Raw genomic sequence first — 17,151 nt, 5'->3', positions numbered from 1 at the left:
TCCCATTTTCAACGTATTTATCTAAAAAAAATTGAAATCACAATAGTGTCAATAGTCCCATTATCAACATTGTTCCATGTTTATTACAAATATTTCATTCATACTGCAATTGTCATCATTTAAAAAATTTCAAATTTAAAGAAATGTGATAACATCTAGCTTCACGGGGCTGTTGTCCATCATCAATTGCAACAAGAACCCCACAGACCACAGGCCTATTTATTAAAACAAGCTTGCCTAAAGCAATAATTTGAGTCACTTCTAAATAAGAAAATCATCTCTCAAAAGCATTTTCTTTTTCACAGACTCTGTTGGGTTTTGAAAAATAACACAACTGATGTAAAACAATTTTATTCTCTGATAAACATTTGTCATAACCTTAGGGCATTCTCATTGGGCTTCAAGCTCTTCAAAATTCTTATCCACACCTGCAAATTTTTTTCAAATAACATGGATATTTACAATGAAAAAGTGACTTGTTGTTTTTCAGGTGATATAATGTTTCAGAAACTGCCTATTGACTGGACCACTAGGAAGTAATTCTCCTTTCAAGTATTCTATAATAAATTTATTCTTGGCACGAAAATTTGAAATTTGATAGGGACCCTTCCAAATATTGTTTAACTTCTCATGCTTACCTTTTTCTTCAATGTAAGCATCTCATTTCAGCACTAAGTCTAGGCATTTGAAATCATCTTCCTTAGTCTGCTTATCAAACACTTTCTTGAATTTATCCTAGAAATCTTGAGATTGTTCATATACCCTTTCTCTATTCCCCTGTACCTCTATCAATTGATTTATTCTTCTCTGCAAATGATTTGGTTCTTCTCCTAGTTCTTATGGGTACCTCATAATTGGTATCCTTATTGAAACCAGGAATGTTCCATCAACACCATATACTAACTGAAAAGGAGTGGTACCTATTGACCTCTATGTGCTAATCCTATCTGCCCACAAAGCAAACTTTAGCTTTATATGCCAATCTCTCTTATAGTATTATAATAGCTTTTTTATGATCCTAATAAGGATTTTGTTTGATGATTCAACTAGTCCATTGCCTTGAGGGTAACAGGTTGTGGAATGACTAAGATGTATATGATACTCATCACATAATTTTATTATTATTTTGGATTTAAAACATTGAGCATTGTCAGTAATAATTCTTTTTAGACTACCAAACCCAGAAAGGGTGTTTTCTAAAAACTATACAACAACAAGATCAATAGCTTTCTTGCTTGGGAGAGCTTCGATCCATTTGGTAAAGTAGTTCATCCCTGTTAAAATACACTTGTGTTGTGCTGAAGATGTCAGTGTATTTCACCTATGAAATTAAAGCCCCATTACTGAAATCGTGCTTCTACATATATAGGTTTTAAGGCTAAAGACATCAACTTAGCCTTTCCCTCAAACAGTTGACATTTGTGGCATAATAAAAACTTATTTTCGAAAATTAGAAAAAGTTGTAGGCCAATAATACCCTATTCTAAATATTTTATCAACAGTGACCTTCCAGTAACGGTGACCACCACAGGCTCCTTTATGGAATTCTTTGATCACTTTTTTGGCTTCATCTTCTAGCAGACAATTCAATAAAATGCCTAGTGGATCTTTCCAAAATAAATAACCATCCAGAAGATAGTACTTAGCATATTTAAACCTCAAAAACCTGGCTCGAGTATTATTCATCCTTGGTGGAACGTGTAGGTTTTGCAATAATGATTTTTTTTTCCAAAGGAAAAATCGCAATCTTTCATTATATAGAAAAATTACATATAGTAGATGCCCAAGGCATATGCATAATTGTTGACCCATGGCCAGTTCTAGATAAATATTAGTAGATAAGTTATGGCGGTTGCCATTTCCTGTAGGTAGCAATTCAAAAATTGTACAAAAATTACCTCATAGAGGTGTTCAGTCTGATGATCCATATATATATGTACATAAATATTTTCAAAATGACAGCTATAAAAAACAATGTAAAATCAGAATTTAGGGCCTGTCCACCCTATGATATGCATGATCTATATATGGTCGGTGATAGTATTGGTATTGTTCAGCACCATCCTGTTCCTAGATTATCCACAGGCCTCGGGGTAGTATCGTGGCCTCCTTGGAAATCCTGTCAGCACTTTCGTTATATTCCCTGTAAATATGTTGACATGTAATTGAGTTAAAATTTGCTTTGAAGGTGACAACTTCGTCCAAAATATTTCTAAGTGAATGAGCATGACAGTGATTTGTATTGTTGAACCAGTTTATAGTGATTTTAGAATCCCTGAAAATCTGAATGGTTGTGCAGTCATGAGCTAATGCAAAATGCAGTAGGTGTCTGAGGGTGATAAGTTCGGTGAAGTTGTTTGTCCCCTCCCCCAAACCAAGCTGGACTTTGTATGAGTGTTGTTCTGATATATGCAAAATGAAACCACCTCCATAGCCATGGGCTTGGGCTGCGCCATCGAAGAAAGACCATGGGCAGGATTTGTCAATCAGTCCTTGGGAGAGGGTATGCCGAGTGGGGGGATGGACAACTTTCGGGATTTCATGGTAAGCTACCACTGCCTTCGCAATGATGAGAGGCCAACGAGCCACAGCATCTTTGAAAATAATATTATTTCGGGTAAGACAAATAGTCCAGCACAGGAGGAGAGGTAAGCATAGTTTTTTTGTGCCATGGTGCGCAGAAAACCAAGAGTTCCAGGCATGTGGGATAGAGGGTCCTTGCCACCTTTCCTGGATGGATAGAGATTGTGCAGTCGATTTCCACATCTGGTCAACTATAGGACAATGAAGAAATAAATGTTCATTTGTTTCGGTGTCCTATTTACACATAACACACCAATGCGGCCCATAGATAGATCTGTGGATGAGGAAATATCTTGTGGGTGTTTTATTGCTGAGCACACTCCACATAAATAGACGGGCCTGGGGTGATGCTTTTAGATTCTATAGATGACGCCACCATTCTTGTACTATCTTTGGCTTGTGATCCAAGAGGAGAGAGAGGTAACCAATTTTTGGGGTGTATTTGCCATGTTCAGTTGGAGTCCAAACAAGTTCGTTTGGTCCTTCTTTTATACGAACATGTGCCTCAGACAGAGTAGTTAAATATCCTTCCCAAGTTTGATACCACTGTATAGGGATTTCAAAATTGTGAGCTGACAACCATGCTTGCTCGAATAGAGTGTTGTGTTCCATGTCTACTAATTGTGCAACCACCTTGATGTCCCTTTGATGTAGGTGGTGTATCAGGTCAGGAGGGAGCTGATATCTGTTGCCTCCCTCGATCCATGGGTCCATATCGATGCGCACTTGATTGCCATCATTTATTCTCCAAGCCAGGCCAACTCTGATAAAAGGCATAGTTTGCAGAATTGCCTTCCAGACAATAGAAATGCCCGTGCACTGCCAAACTGGCAATCAGACCCAATCCATGAGTTGTTGTGGTCAGACATATTTGTGGTATGTAACAGTGGTCCAAATATTTTGTGCTGTGAGGAGAGTCCAACCCATCTTTGCTGCTAAAGCTTGTGTAAAGATAGATCCTTTAATACCCAACCACCCCATTTTTTAAGTAAAGCAATTTTTTTTCCAACTGACCCAACCAAAAAAAATTCCTTCTTTTTTCTGTTCCAGAGGTATTTGTAGCATATCCTCTAGATCCAGGTAATAATTCCCCGAGGGATCCAAGCTAGCGACATCTAGTACACAGATGTGGCTTCCAGAACAGATTTGATGAGGACAAGGCACCCGACTCTAGAAAGGAATCTATGGTTCCAATTTTTCAGTCTCTTCTCTATTTTGATCACCAACCAGATCCAATCCGCAATCTGGTAGCTATGTGGTTTGATCCAAAACCCCAAATATTTTAGGCCATTTTCTAGAGTGTGCAGTTGATAAGGGAAGAAAATATGGGCAGCTCTATCTTCCTGTGGGGAGGTGTGTGACAGAGTGATAGTGGACTTGGCTTGATTTTCAACCATACTAGTGGCATGTGCAAAGAGTGTTAAAATTTCATGGAAAGTGGTGGAGTCTCGGATGCTGCCATCAAGAAAGATAAGGACATCGTCGACAAAAAGGAGGTGAGTGAGATAGCAGAGATTGCTCATTTTCAATCCTTTGAGTCTACCATCTCTTTTTGTAGTTGCAATGAGCCTGTTGAGTCCCTCCATCACAATTAGGAACAGTAGGGGAGAGAGAGGGCATCCTTGGCAAATTCCCGTTCGCATGAAAGAAATGTGAGGTTGATCCATTTATGAGAACACTGAAGGATGTCGAGGTGATGCAGCACATGATCCAATCCGTGAATGCAGATGGGAAACCCAGGTGTATAAGAATCATCTTTATATAGAGCTAGTTGACTCGGTCAAATTCCTTTGCAAGATTGATCTTTAGGATAATAACTTTCAATTTTTTTACTTTGATAGAGTGTAAATCCTCATGTGCCATTCCAATGGCCTCGTGGATTTGACGGTCCTGTAGGAAAGCAAATTGCTCGGGGGAAATATGGTGGGAGAGAATGGGGCGTAGCCTATTTGCGATGATATTGGCAGTGATTTTATACAGAGAATTGCACAGTGAGATTGGGGAAAGTCATTGAATGATGATGGGGAGTCAGATTTTGGGATCAGGGCAATAAAAGTGGAGTTTATGGCCTCATACATTTTGCCAGTGATCCTGCATTCTTTGACTACTTTGAGGATATCTTGTCCTATAAGCTCATAAAAAGCCAGATAGAATTCAATTGACCAACCGTCCGGTCCAGGGCTTTTATCTTTTTTAAACCATTTCAGTGTCCCTTTAAGTTCTGTAGAGGAGGTAGGAGCAATTAATTATTTTTTTGTGTCCAAATCGACAAAACTAGCGAAATGTCATGCCAAACGAATGATTTCTACAAGATTTGTAGCCGATGGTGCTTTGTATAGTTTTTGAAAGTGAGATTTTTCCAGATGTGAAAGATGGTTGAAAGTATTAGCAATACCTCCATCATGCATGGGCATGTTCCAGATAGTGTTTGAGACTTTTTTCCCCTTGGCATAATTATGGAAGAACTTTGTATTCTCGTCTCCGGCTTTTAGCCATGTCGCTCTACTCTTGAGGTGCCATGACTCCTCCCTTTCCTTCAATATTTTGGATTGTTGATTTTCTAGTTCAATCAAGTGGGTCTTTGCATCTGCAAATATGAAGCCCCTATTCCATTCATCCAGTAGAACAACCAATGATGACTCGAATGTGGCGAGGATGTTGTCATCTTTTACGGCTTTATCCTTTACCCATTGTATAGATAGTCTCTTGAGCTGGGTGAGGTTGTAGTAGAATCCTTCAGCTAAGGTGCGCCCCCTTGTGGGAGGGTTTGCCAGCCAAAAATCAGTGATTAATTTGGAATAGGTCATGTCATGTAGCCAAGTCGAGTTGAATTTGAATGGTGCTTTGGGCTTTTTTGGGGGGCCTGTGATTTCCAAGAAGATAGGGGAGTGATCTGAGATACCTCCAGAGCCGACCCATTGTCTGTAGAGGGATAATTTCTGTAACAGTGGGGTCTTGATTAGAAATCTGTCCAGTCTTGTGGCTAAAGTTGCCTCCCCAACTCGCTTGTTTCTCCAAGTGGGCAATGGTTTAATCATGGGGATATCAGTCAATTGGGCGAGTTCCAAAAGTGCTTCCATGGTATCAGAGAGCGGGTCAACCTGTGCAGAAGAGCCCTAGGACTCACCATATCCTATGGAAAAATTTAGATCTCCACCAATGATGAGGTTTTCCAGTGAGGTGATGGAGAGATTTAAGAGTCGATTCCAGAAGGCCTCTCGCCCTTGGCAGCGCCCATATATGTTGATGACTCGAAGGTCCATACCAAGGTCAGCAGAGAACACATCTATCCCAATGAAACCCTCCCCTCCCCAGGTAGATTTAAGGTTGATGGAGCGAGGGTTATATCCCAGAGCCTAACCGCCAGATCTCCCGACTGCATCTAGGGAGAGGAAAGTCCAGCTAGGTTTTAGAGATCCCAGGATACGGGTAATGTAATCCGCCTCACCTAGGGTTTCTTGTAGGAAAATTATGTCAACGGGCTCGGATTCAAACAATCTCCGGAGAGCTAGCTTTTTGGGCAAGCTAGCCATGCCCCTAAAATTGAAAGATAGCCACTTCATGGAGGTAACTGATCATGGGTGTTCAATGCTCTAAGAACCCGATCTAAGGATGTTTGTCTTCCAGAGACCACCTCGGCCCCTACCTGTAGGATGGCTTTCGAGAGGAGGGATTTACGGCCACGAGAGGTTTGATGGATAGTGAACGGGTGGCAAGGCCCAACCCAGAGTGGGGAGGGTAGGAATTAGATGAGAGGGAGCGGGGACGCAGATTGTATGAGTGGGGGGGAGGGGTCGGACAATGTAGAGGATGGGTGGGAGGAGTAGAGGAGGCTTCCAGAGGAAAAGAAGGGGAGGTTGTAGAGAAAACAGGTTGATGGGAGATCAGGGGGTAGGGGATGGGAGGGAGGATGGCAGTTTGATCTAATATTGATGCATTGTGCAGATGGAGTGCAGAACATGCAATAGTAGAAGAAAAAACAAGGAGAGATAGAGGAGTATTACCCGAGGTGCGTGCAGCCTCTGTTGCTTCCCTAGCTTGAGTCATTGGCGGTGATGGTGGACGAGGGGGGTTGACAGGAGCTTGTTGCGGCTGCTGAGCTGAGGTATCCTTTCCGAATGAAGGGAATGTTGTTGGTGGGGTCTTCCCAGGGGTGGCTGCAGTAGTCTTGTCCATCCCTCCATCTGTTCCCACTGGAGAGTCGGGAGCCTTTCGAACCAGAGGGAATTCTTTGAAAAGATGCCTGACTTTGTGACAGCGGCGACACCTAAACGGCACGCCCTCATAATCTAGGATTTGAATCCTTGTAAAGTTCTGCCACTGTAGAGTAATTTTCTCCTCCAAGCCTTCCCGAGTATCTAGGTGTACCAGTATGCGGGCTAGAGTGTGGTTCTTTGACTGAATAAAGGATTTATCATAGTCCAGGTATGTGCCCAGAGTGTTCCCAATGCGTACAAATACTTCTTCAGACCAGTATTGAAGGGGAAATCCTGGCAATCTTACCCAAAGGGGGCCAACTCCAATCTGCTCTCTTTCTAGATCGAAGAGAGGGCTCCATCGCTTTAGCAAGACCGGGGCCATTTCTATGTGCCAATACCTGGCGAGCGCCATATTTGTGTATTCTTCTAGTGCGAAGTGGAGCGCAAACCATCCTCGGGGAAGGATCTGCACCTCAGGTAGCTCCTTAAATATTTTCCCCCAAATCTCTTTAACCCATAGCACAAGATGCTCCACCGAATAGGTTCTCCCTCGAACCCTTCCCAGCAGAACTTTGCCTGTCGTGTCTGCTACTTCACCCATGGTGAGTCCTTCCACAATTTTGATGGTGAAGTCCTTTCCGGAGGCCTTGACGCACTTGGTTTTCCTTTTCCCTATTCTCGGTGTTGTTGGGTGGTCCTGCAATGGGTCCAAAGGACTCAGATTCTCCTGTTGTATTTGCTGAGTTGCGGTCCTTAACCTGGTGACAGGGGTTTCAAAGAACCAGGATGGAGGCGTCGAGGATATCGCTGTCGCGGTGCCGCTGGGGGGGCGTGACTGTGGGGCTAAGGTGCAGGCTACACCGGAATGTCGAGGCCTGGGGAGGAGGAAGGATTTACCAGGAAGAGGTGGTCCAAAAGAGGCACAGGGTCAAACGATGGGAACAAGGGTGAGCAGGCGGCCAGGAAGTTTAAGGTCCCGGGAGAGGGCGGAGGGCAATCAAGGGTTGGGGATTCAATGGATAGGGTAACAATGTGAACAGTGGATGCAGATAGCCCGAGGAGGGAGACAACCGAAGATGGGTTCAAACATGATGGAGCAGAAGACGAAACTAGGGCCGACTTAGGGTTAGGGCGCTAGAAAATGGCTTGATCCAAGTAAGGGTGCAGAGAGTAGTCGACCGTTTCGAGGTCCACGTCTTACATCCTGTAGCTGAGAATGGAGACCGTAACTATCGGATTGCGGATGTAGGTGCACAGGCGGTGGGCATCTGGTAGCAAAGGGAGCCAGGAGGATTACGGATTACTGCAGTTAACCGTAATCGAGGACATAGCTAGAGTAAAACGTCCAATGAAACACCATCCTTTACATCTGTGCATCCGTCTGAATCCAAATTTTCAAAGAAAACTTTCACACTCTCGAATCATCAATTCTTTTGTTTTGCAATAATGATATTAGTGTACCATGAACAATCTTTGAAACGGTCATCCACTATTAGTGTCAGTATTTCCAGCCTTCCTACAGTGATCAAATGTGCTCTTACAAAGTGATTTTGAAGTGTCAAGGTCAAATTTTGTCATTTCAGTGAGTCTTCAAGCAAAATTTGGTCACTAGGCATTAGGTCTAGGGTTTGCCCAAATGTCAGTCCATGTCACCATTCAGCTGAGTTTATCATCATTCGTAGGGTTGTCATTATCATGTCAGTGTCTAATGAGTCATTTTACACCTTGTTCATGCTTCATGTTGCGCCCAGGCAAGGTCATTTCCCTCTCCTAGGGTTTTGAAGGCAATTTCTCTTGGATGGTCAAATCACCGGCAAAACTTGTTTCCTGATGTTCATACACCTTCCCCTATCCTTAAATTACCTTATCAAACACTTCCCATCCCTTAGATCCGCCAAATTCCTCATTTTGGCACAAACCCTAGTTTCTAGCTACAACTTGGCAATTTTCTAGGTTTGGCCTGTATTTTTCCCTTTTCGACCCCTTCCCCTCACTCAATCTCTGAGATTCCACTTTCCCCTGCTTCCTAACATCCCTCCCCACTCCCAAAAATTTCCCCAAGAATTTAGAAGCCCTCTATCCCCTTCATTTCGCTCCATTTTGACGAAATCCCTTGTTTCACACATCGGGAAAAGTTTCACTCAAAAGCTGTTTCTGAGCAATCAAAGATGAATTTTGCAAAACTGAGAGAGGTTTTTGTCCACAACATGACAAGGAAGAAAAACCTCTTTCACTTTTTACACAGGTGTCATGGTTTGAGAGAAATGTCAAAAATACCGGCGAGAATGAAGGTGCTCCAAGGACGGTTGGCCAAAGCACAAAAACGAAGGAAAACGCCCGATCCACTCCAAATTTTGGCCAAAGCCTCTTTGACTGAGCATGGTACTTGATTGGGGACTCCCATCCCAAATTTCAAGAAATTTGGAGAAAATTTTGTCATTTGTGAATTTTTTGTGCAATTTTACAGGTTTTAGCCGTTGGAGTGGTCTCACCCCGCGCGCGACCACTCGTGGGGACAGCTCAGAATGAGAAAAACTTTGCATTTTTGGAATTTTCATGCAAAAATACACTTTCCTATGCATGGGGTCAAGTTTTTATGGAGATTTGGGCCTCCAAAAGCTCAAAATACATGCAATTTTTGACTTTCTGCCCCTATTTAGAGTTGCAGAAAGCTGCCTTGGGAGAAATGACTTTTGAGGGGTCAAATCAACTCCAAATTTAGAAATTCCAGTGGGGTTGGAAAGTAGACTCATAGACCTTTCCAACAAGCTATCTTGCAATTGATTTGGACACCAGGAAGACCCTCAAACATAGCTTCCAATGTGTGCGACCACTCCAAGGGAGGGGCGTGACCACTCAGGGAAATTTCACCATTTTGACTATTTCGGCCTGCAAAACACTGTTTTTACTTTGGTTGACTCTTAATGCATGTAAATAATGGATTTTTGGGTAATTTTCATGGCACATGGATACATTTACTCTCCTTTAACACTTCTAGAAGTTTCCTTGATGTAAATAGTGAATATTAAATGCATGGATGGGTTACCTAAGTTTTAGAGGCAAGTTGTTTTGACTGTCTATTATCTAGTGCTCAGTTTAGAATTAGTTCAAACTGCTCCTAGGAAGCTGAGCTCGACCCCTAGAGGTGGGGAAAGGAGTTAGATGATCTATATTATGCCTTCTCTTGCTCATTTTCATGGTTGGACTCTTGAGGGAGAAGCTCTATTGTATATTTTACTTGTATCTCTGCAATTTGAGGAAAAGGAAGACCAGGGTTTTGCAGACATCATTGTGGATTCTTGTGGATTATTGTGTTGATGGTGTGTTTCCTACTTGTCATTGTAAGTGTGTTTATGTGTTCCATCTCTTATTCTATTGCTGCTAATTAAACAAAAGAAGTGATAAAGTTTGAATTCATGCATGCCATGCTCAGCTTTCAATTTTGTTTGATATTTATGTTTTCCACTGTCTAAAGAGGATTCAAAGCCATTGTTTGCCCTCTTTAGCTCCCTCTCTTTCTTCCTTGATCATCCATCTCAGCTTAAGGCATCAACACAAACTCCTACCTTGCCCCAAAGACCCACCTGCAAAAACTGAGCTCAATCCCCGCACCCTGAATTGCACTCCCTCCAATTGCCACCAAAAACCCCAAAAAACTTTAAATCAACCCCCCTTATCAGTTTACTAGCCTAATATCAGTGTTCCTAATTGGGTCAGCTCATCCTATTGAAAGATCTACCAAGTTTGACCGGAGAGAGCCTTCTCATACCCCGTAGGGCTAGCTACGAGGTGAAATGGTTTGATGTTGCCTTGAAGGTTTACCTTCCTCAGCCTAGGGTGAAATCTCAAGCGCTAACATAGTGGCGACCATACTGGGGAGAACAAACTTGTTTGTGTGTTGATGTGTTTGTTTCACAAGTCTTAGACGGAGCCTGAAGATACGCCAGGTAGCCTTCGAAAACGCTCTTGTTTTACATCAGCGTTAGTAGATAAACGCTGCTTCAGTCAATCTCCGTGAGCTTGTGAACGTAGCGCTTCATTGACTTTTTACCCCAGTACATGTATCAAGTTCAGATCTGATGGTTGATGGTGAACAACGATCAGACACTTGAAAGGCTGAAATCATTCACTTGGCGACTCTAAATCAGTTTTGAAGATCAGATCCAAAGACTCCACTGGAGGATGATCCCGACCAGCAAAAACATGAAAGGAGAATATGGCAAAATCAGGTATTCAAGTTGGAATTTCATCCAAGACATTTTGTTCTTTGTCATAAATTATTTCTTCTCTTTTCCCAAGAATGTCAAGAAGGCTTTGCAAAGTATATTGTATTTGAGAAGAGATCCTCGACCTGCAGTTGATTCTTTCCCTTTGAAGATTGTGAATACCAAAGATTTGCATGCCTTTGAGCTTGATCAAGATCCTTTTTCCGAATTTTGTGATGAGCCCCAAGAGACCAAGACTGATCCTATACCTGTTGTACATAACCCTACACCTTGTAAAATTCCAGATCGGTATAAGCCTCTTGTTTTACCTTCTGTTCTTCATGCTTTCCCCAAAAACTATGATCTATACTTGCCGATGTTTGATGGTGAATGTAAGAATGTCAACGCTGAGCAACATGTCCAGAATTTTGAGAATTTTCTAGAACTTTTTGAAGTTGATGAAGAAGATCTTTAGTATAAGGCTTTTTTCTCTTTCTTTGAGGGCCAAAGTGAAGAGTTGGTTCAAAGCCCTGCCTGATGCGAGCATCTCAGATTTCCAGCAGTTCGTCAAAGTTTTTCTCGATAGGTGGATGATTGGGCAGAACCTTTTCTTGATTGTAGAAGAGTATAACCAGTTGAAAAGACTGCCAGGTGAGACAGTACAACAGTTTTCGGCCAGATTTAATCAAGTTTATTATTCGATGCCAGTTGATATAAGGCCTACTCCTAGATCTGCTCTCTTGCACTATCTGAGTGCCTTTGATCCGGAGATGGAGTTTCAGTTGAGAGAAAAGAATATTGCAACACTTCACGAGATGCAAAACAGTGCAGTAAATGTAGAGGCGCATCTGCTGATCCGAAAGGCAAGGTTGAAGGAAGAAGAGATGAAAAACATAGATCCGGAAAAATCAACATCTCTTGAGGTGAAGCTTGATATTTTGGTAAGTGCAGTGGAAAAGATGATGGAGAAGGTCACCTCAAGAAATGCTTATGATGTTCAAGGCTCGCTGATTGAAGAAGAACAAGTTGCTGATTCAAAACATTTTGTTTCTTATCCTAGTTGTCGTAGATCTGATAATGATTGCTTTGTAGATCACCTTGGCGAAGAAAGAACTGTTGATATGACCTGCATGCTTGATGATATGTTTTATACCGATGATTTGCCTCGGTTTGATCAATATGACGATGATTATGTTCTCCAAACAGAAGCTAATCTTGTAGATAAACTAACAGCTAGTTTGTGGGAGGAAGAGGTTCATTTTCAGCAGCTCAAATATAATGATCACCCATCACATATCAGCTATGACAGTGATGAGGAAAGTGCAGCAAATTTTGAAGTAAGTGAAGGATCTTTGCCTTTTTGTTTTGATTCATGTCAGTTCATTAAAGACAACTTCCATGGAATTAGAAATCAGCTGTCAACAAGTCTTGATCTAGACCATCTTGGAGCCAATAAAAACCTTGTTCAAGTCTTTTCATATTCAGATTTGCAGTCCCCAAATGCCTTTGATTGTCAAGTTGCATATGAAAGCATGGAAGTTGACATATTTGATCAAATGATACAAGAAGGTTCCCTACCTTTTTGTTTCGAATCATTTCAGTTTTTGAAGGGTAGGTTGTATAGTAAATCTTTAAATGGACAGCCTATAATCAATCAGCAATCTCTCAGTGTTAATGTTGAGGATGAGACAAATAACAAACTTCTTGAGCAGCCTGTAGCATCAAATTTGCAGCAGATTATAGATGAAGGTGTGGCAGCCGAAATACCTGATTTGATGATGCAGGAAGATTCTATACCCTTTTGTTTCGAAACATTTCAGTTTCTAAGGCAGAATTCTCGTAAAATCTCTCAAGAACAAGATGAACAGCTAGAAGGATGTCATGCATTTTCAATGGATACATTACAGCAGTCTTATCAAGTTTTTCATGATCCAATAGCTGATGTTTTGGATGAGGTTTGCAGTCAAAGTCTTTCTCCATTGACCACATGTGAGCTTGAAACATGTGCTGATATGAATTTGATCCGGCAGCCGGTTTCTTTGTCATTTTCAGCAGAGGTCTCATCACAAGACTCAGATCAAAGTTTGCATTCATGTAATGAGGAAAAGAGAAATAATCCATTGGATGAGCTAAGTTCCAGTGTGCTTGAATTTCAAGATCCTTATGCAGTGTTATTGGAGGCGGATAGAGAATTCATATCATTCAATGGGTCTGTTTCTAAGTTGTCATGGGAGTTGCCTTTCAATAGTTCTCTTTTGTTGTTCATAAGCAAGCACTTGTGGAGAATTCGAACAGCAGATGGGACACTTACTTGGTTGCATTGGTTGTTTCATTTCACTTGATCAGGTGATGAATGAAACTGTTAGAGTAGGTTGTGATGAATAAGCTCCACTTTGAGCATCATTTTCAGTTGGTCGAGTGTGTTTAAGTATCGAGTCAGTTTTTAGTTGAGTCATGAGTCCTTTATGAGTCAATTTTTAGCCTTGTGGTTAAGTTAGTTTGTGTCAGTTTTCAGTCTTGCATTTCAGCTTGAGTTTATGACTCCATTGCCCAATGATTGTAAGGCACTGGTCTGCTCTCCCAGAGGTCTAAGGTTCTTGGCACCTCCAAGGAGCTACCATCCCCATTGGAGCCAATGTTAGTGTCAGTCTTTCCAGCCTTCCTACAGTGATCAAATGTGCTCTTACAAAGTGATTTTGAAGTGTCAAGGTCAAATTTTGTCATTTCAGTGAGTCTTCAAGCAAAATTTGGTCACTAGGCATTAGGTCTAGGGTTTGCCCAAATGTCAGTCCATGTCACCATTCAGATGAGTTTATCATCATTCGTAGGGTTTTCATTATCATGTCAGTGTCTAATGAGTCATTTTACACCTTGTTCATGCTTCATGTTGCGCCCAGGCAAGGTCATTTCCCTCTCCTAGGGTTTTGAAGGCAATTTATCTTGGATGGTCAAATCACCGGCAAAACTTGTTTCCTGATGTTCATACACCTTCCCCTATCCTTAAAGTACCTTATCAAACACTTCCCATCCCTTAGATCTGCCAAATTCCTCATTTTGGCACAAACCCTAGTTTCTAGCTACAACCTGGCAATTTTCTAGGTTTGGCCTGTATTTTTCCCTTTTCGACCCCTTCCCCTCACTCAATCTCTGATATTCCACTTTCCCCTGCTTCCTAACATCCCTCCCCACTCCCAAAAATTTCCCCAAGAATTTAGAAGCCCTCTATTCCCTTCATTTCGCTCAATTTTGACAAAATCCCTTGTTTCACACATCGGGACAAGTTTCACTCAAAAGCTGTTTCTGAGCAATCAAAGATGAATTTTGCAAAACTGAGAGAGGTTTTTGTCCAAAACATGACAAGGAAGAAAAACCTCTTACACTTTTTACACATGTGTCATGGTTTGAGAGAAATGTCAAAAATACCGGCGAGAACGAAGGTGCTCCAAGGACGGTTGGCCAAAGCACAAAAACGAAGGAAAACGCCCGATCCACTCCAAATTTTGGCCAAAGCCTCTTTTACTGAGCATGGTACTTGATTGGGGACTCCCAGCCCAAATTTCAAGAAATTTGGAGAAAATTTTGTCATTTGTGAATTTTTTGTGCAATTTTACAGGTTTTGGCCGTTGGAGTGGTCTCACCCCGCGCGCGACCACTCGTGGGGACAGCTCAGAATGAGAAAAACTTTGCATTTTTGGAATTTTCATGCAAAAATACACTTTCCTATGCATGGGGTGAAGTTTTTATGGAGATTTGGGCCTCCAAAAGCTCAAAATACATGCAATTTTTGACTTTCGCCCCTATTTAGAGTTGCAGAAAGCTGCCTTGGGAGAAATGACTTTTGAGGGGTCAAATCAACTCAAAATTCAGAAATTCCAGTGGGGTTGGAAAGTAGACTCATAGACCTTTCCAACAAACTATCCTGCACTTGATTTGGACACCAGGAAGGCCCTCAAACACAGCTGCCAATGTGAGCGACCACTCCAAGGGAGGGGCGCGACCACTCAGAGAAATTTCACCATTTTGACTATTTCGGCCTGCAAAACACTGTTTTTACTTTGGTTGACTCTTAATGCATGTAAATGATGGATTGTTGGGTAATTTTCATAGCACATGGATACATTTACTCTCCTTTAACACTTCTAGAAGTTTCCTTGATGTAAATAGTGAATATTAAATGCATGGATGGGTTACCTAAGTTTTAGAGGCAAGTTGTTTTGACTGCCTATTATCTAGTGCTCAGTTTAGAATTAGTTCAAACTGCTCCTAGGAAGCTGAGCTCGACCCCTAGAGGTGGGGAAAGGAGTTAGATGATCTATATTATGCCCTCTCTTGCTCATTTTCATGGTTGGACTCTTGAGGGAGAAGCTCTATTGTATATTTTACTTGTATCTCTGCAATTTGAGGAAAAGGAAGACCAGGGTTTTGCAGACATCATTGTGGATTCTTGTGGATTATTGTGTTGATGGTGTGTTTCCTACTTGTCATTGTAAGTGTGTTTATGTGTTCCATCTCTTATTCTATTGCTGCTAATTAAACAAAAGAAGTGATAAAGTTTGAATTCATGCATGCCATGCTCAGCTTTCAATTTTGTTTGATATTTATGTTTTCCACTGTCTAAAGAGGATTCAAAGCCATTGTTTGCCCTCTTTAGCTCCCTCTCTTTCTTCCTTGATCGTCCATCTCAGCTTAAGGCATCAGCACAAACTCCTACCTTGCCCCAAAGACCCACCTGCAAAAACTGAGCTCAATCCCCGCACCCTGAATTGCACTCCCTCCAATTGCCACCAAAAACCCCAAAAAACTTTAAATCAACCCCCCTTATCAGTTTACTAGCCTAATATCAGTGTTCCTAATTGGGTCAGCTCATCCTATTGAAAGATCTACCGAGTTTGACCGGAGAGAGCCTTCTCATACCCCGTAGGGCTAGCTACGAGGTGAAATGGTTTGATGTTGCCTTGAAGGTTTACCTTCCTCAGCCTAGGGTGAAATCTCAAGCGCTAACAGGTTGCACGGAAGCCGATTGTAACATTTCGCGAAGGTACTGAAGGGTAGAGCAGAGCACAAAGCAACCTACTCGAAGGCAAGTATATTTGGAATAAACCGACATCACAACCATCTCAAGGGTGCGGAAAATTGGTTCCAGCATCCCCCCATACTGCTTCAGGTGAGACTTCAGTCCACGCTTCGCAGGCTGATGCCGAAAGGGCCAGTCGTGTAGGGATTTGTTTGGCTAACTAATGATAAACCTGGGTCAGGCTCCCTAAAGCCAACAAATTGTTCCATTGCAGTGACTGGAATCTGCATAAGAGATGTGTGATGTCGTATCATTGGAATCCAACTAAAAAATAAATCGAAGGCTGGTTGGACAAAAGAAATCACGAGTTTGTAGCACAGGAAAACAGAAACCCTCGACCATCAAAAGAATAGTTGTTATATAGCTACCTGTATACAGATATCCACAAAATCTTTTTCATGTCCTTCCCTACTGAATTATACGAGTGGATTGCGAAGCTAGCAGATAGCCAAGGAAGGTGGAAACTTGATGGTCGTATTGTGTGGACCTCGTAGCTAGTGTGAAGATTGGAAGCATTGGAGGATAACTTCGCGTGCGCCGTTGATCATTGGCTCGATCACATTATAGGAGGATTTGTTACTGAGTTCGCGGTTGACACCTTAGTCAGCTATAGCGAGGCAGAGCAACGCTTTCTCAAAGGACCGTGAGGTAAGTACATAAAATCTTTGAATACTTAGATTAAAATGTTGTTGTGCGAAAAACGGGTTATGCAGTTACCTTGATGTTCGGGTCTATGTGAAGCAGAAGAATTTACAGAAACAAAGGAAATAAGGGTCTAGAGCATAACCCCTTGATTTCACCTCCGCGAGGGGACGAGGAAGGGATCGTGAAGGTCTCTCCGCGAAGTGCTATTCATCTGATAAGGCAAGGATTTCTGCGAATACCACCTCTGCCCACACCACCACCGACTTCACCTCCATCACCTCCAACTTCACCCGTACCACCTCCACCACCACTGCGATTTAGTATGGCAAGCACAGTGAAGTTGCCTTTGTTCAAAGGCTTGGGAAATGAGGATCCGGACCAATTTTGGTTCGTAGTGAAGGCTGTATGGGAAGCTCAAGGTGTTACAGATGACCATATAAAGAAA

This window comes from Pinus tabuliformis, chromosome J (genome assembly GCF_031772625.1).
Source record: "Pinus tabuliformis cultivar Carrire ecotype Pingquan chromosome J, CPIR1, whole genome shotgun sequence".
Taxonomy (NCBI): domain Eukaryota; kingdom Viridiplantae; phylum Streptophyta; class Pinopsida; order Pinales; family Pinaceae; genus Pinus; species Pinus tabuliformis.
Note: the sequence above shows the minus strand (reverse complement) of the source record.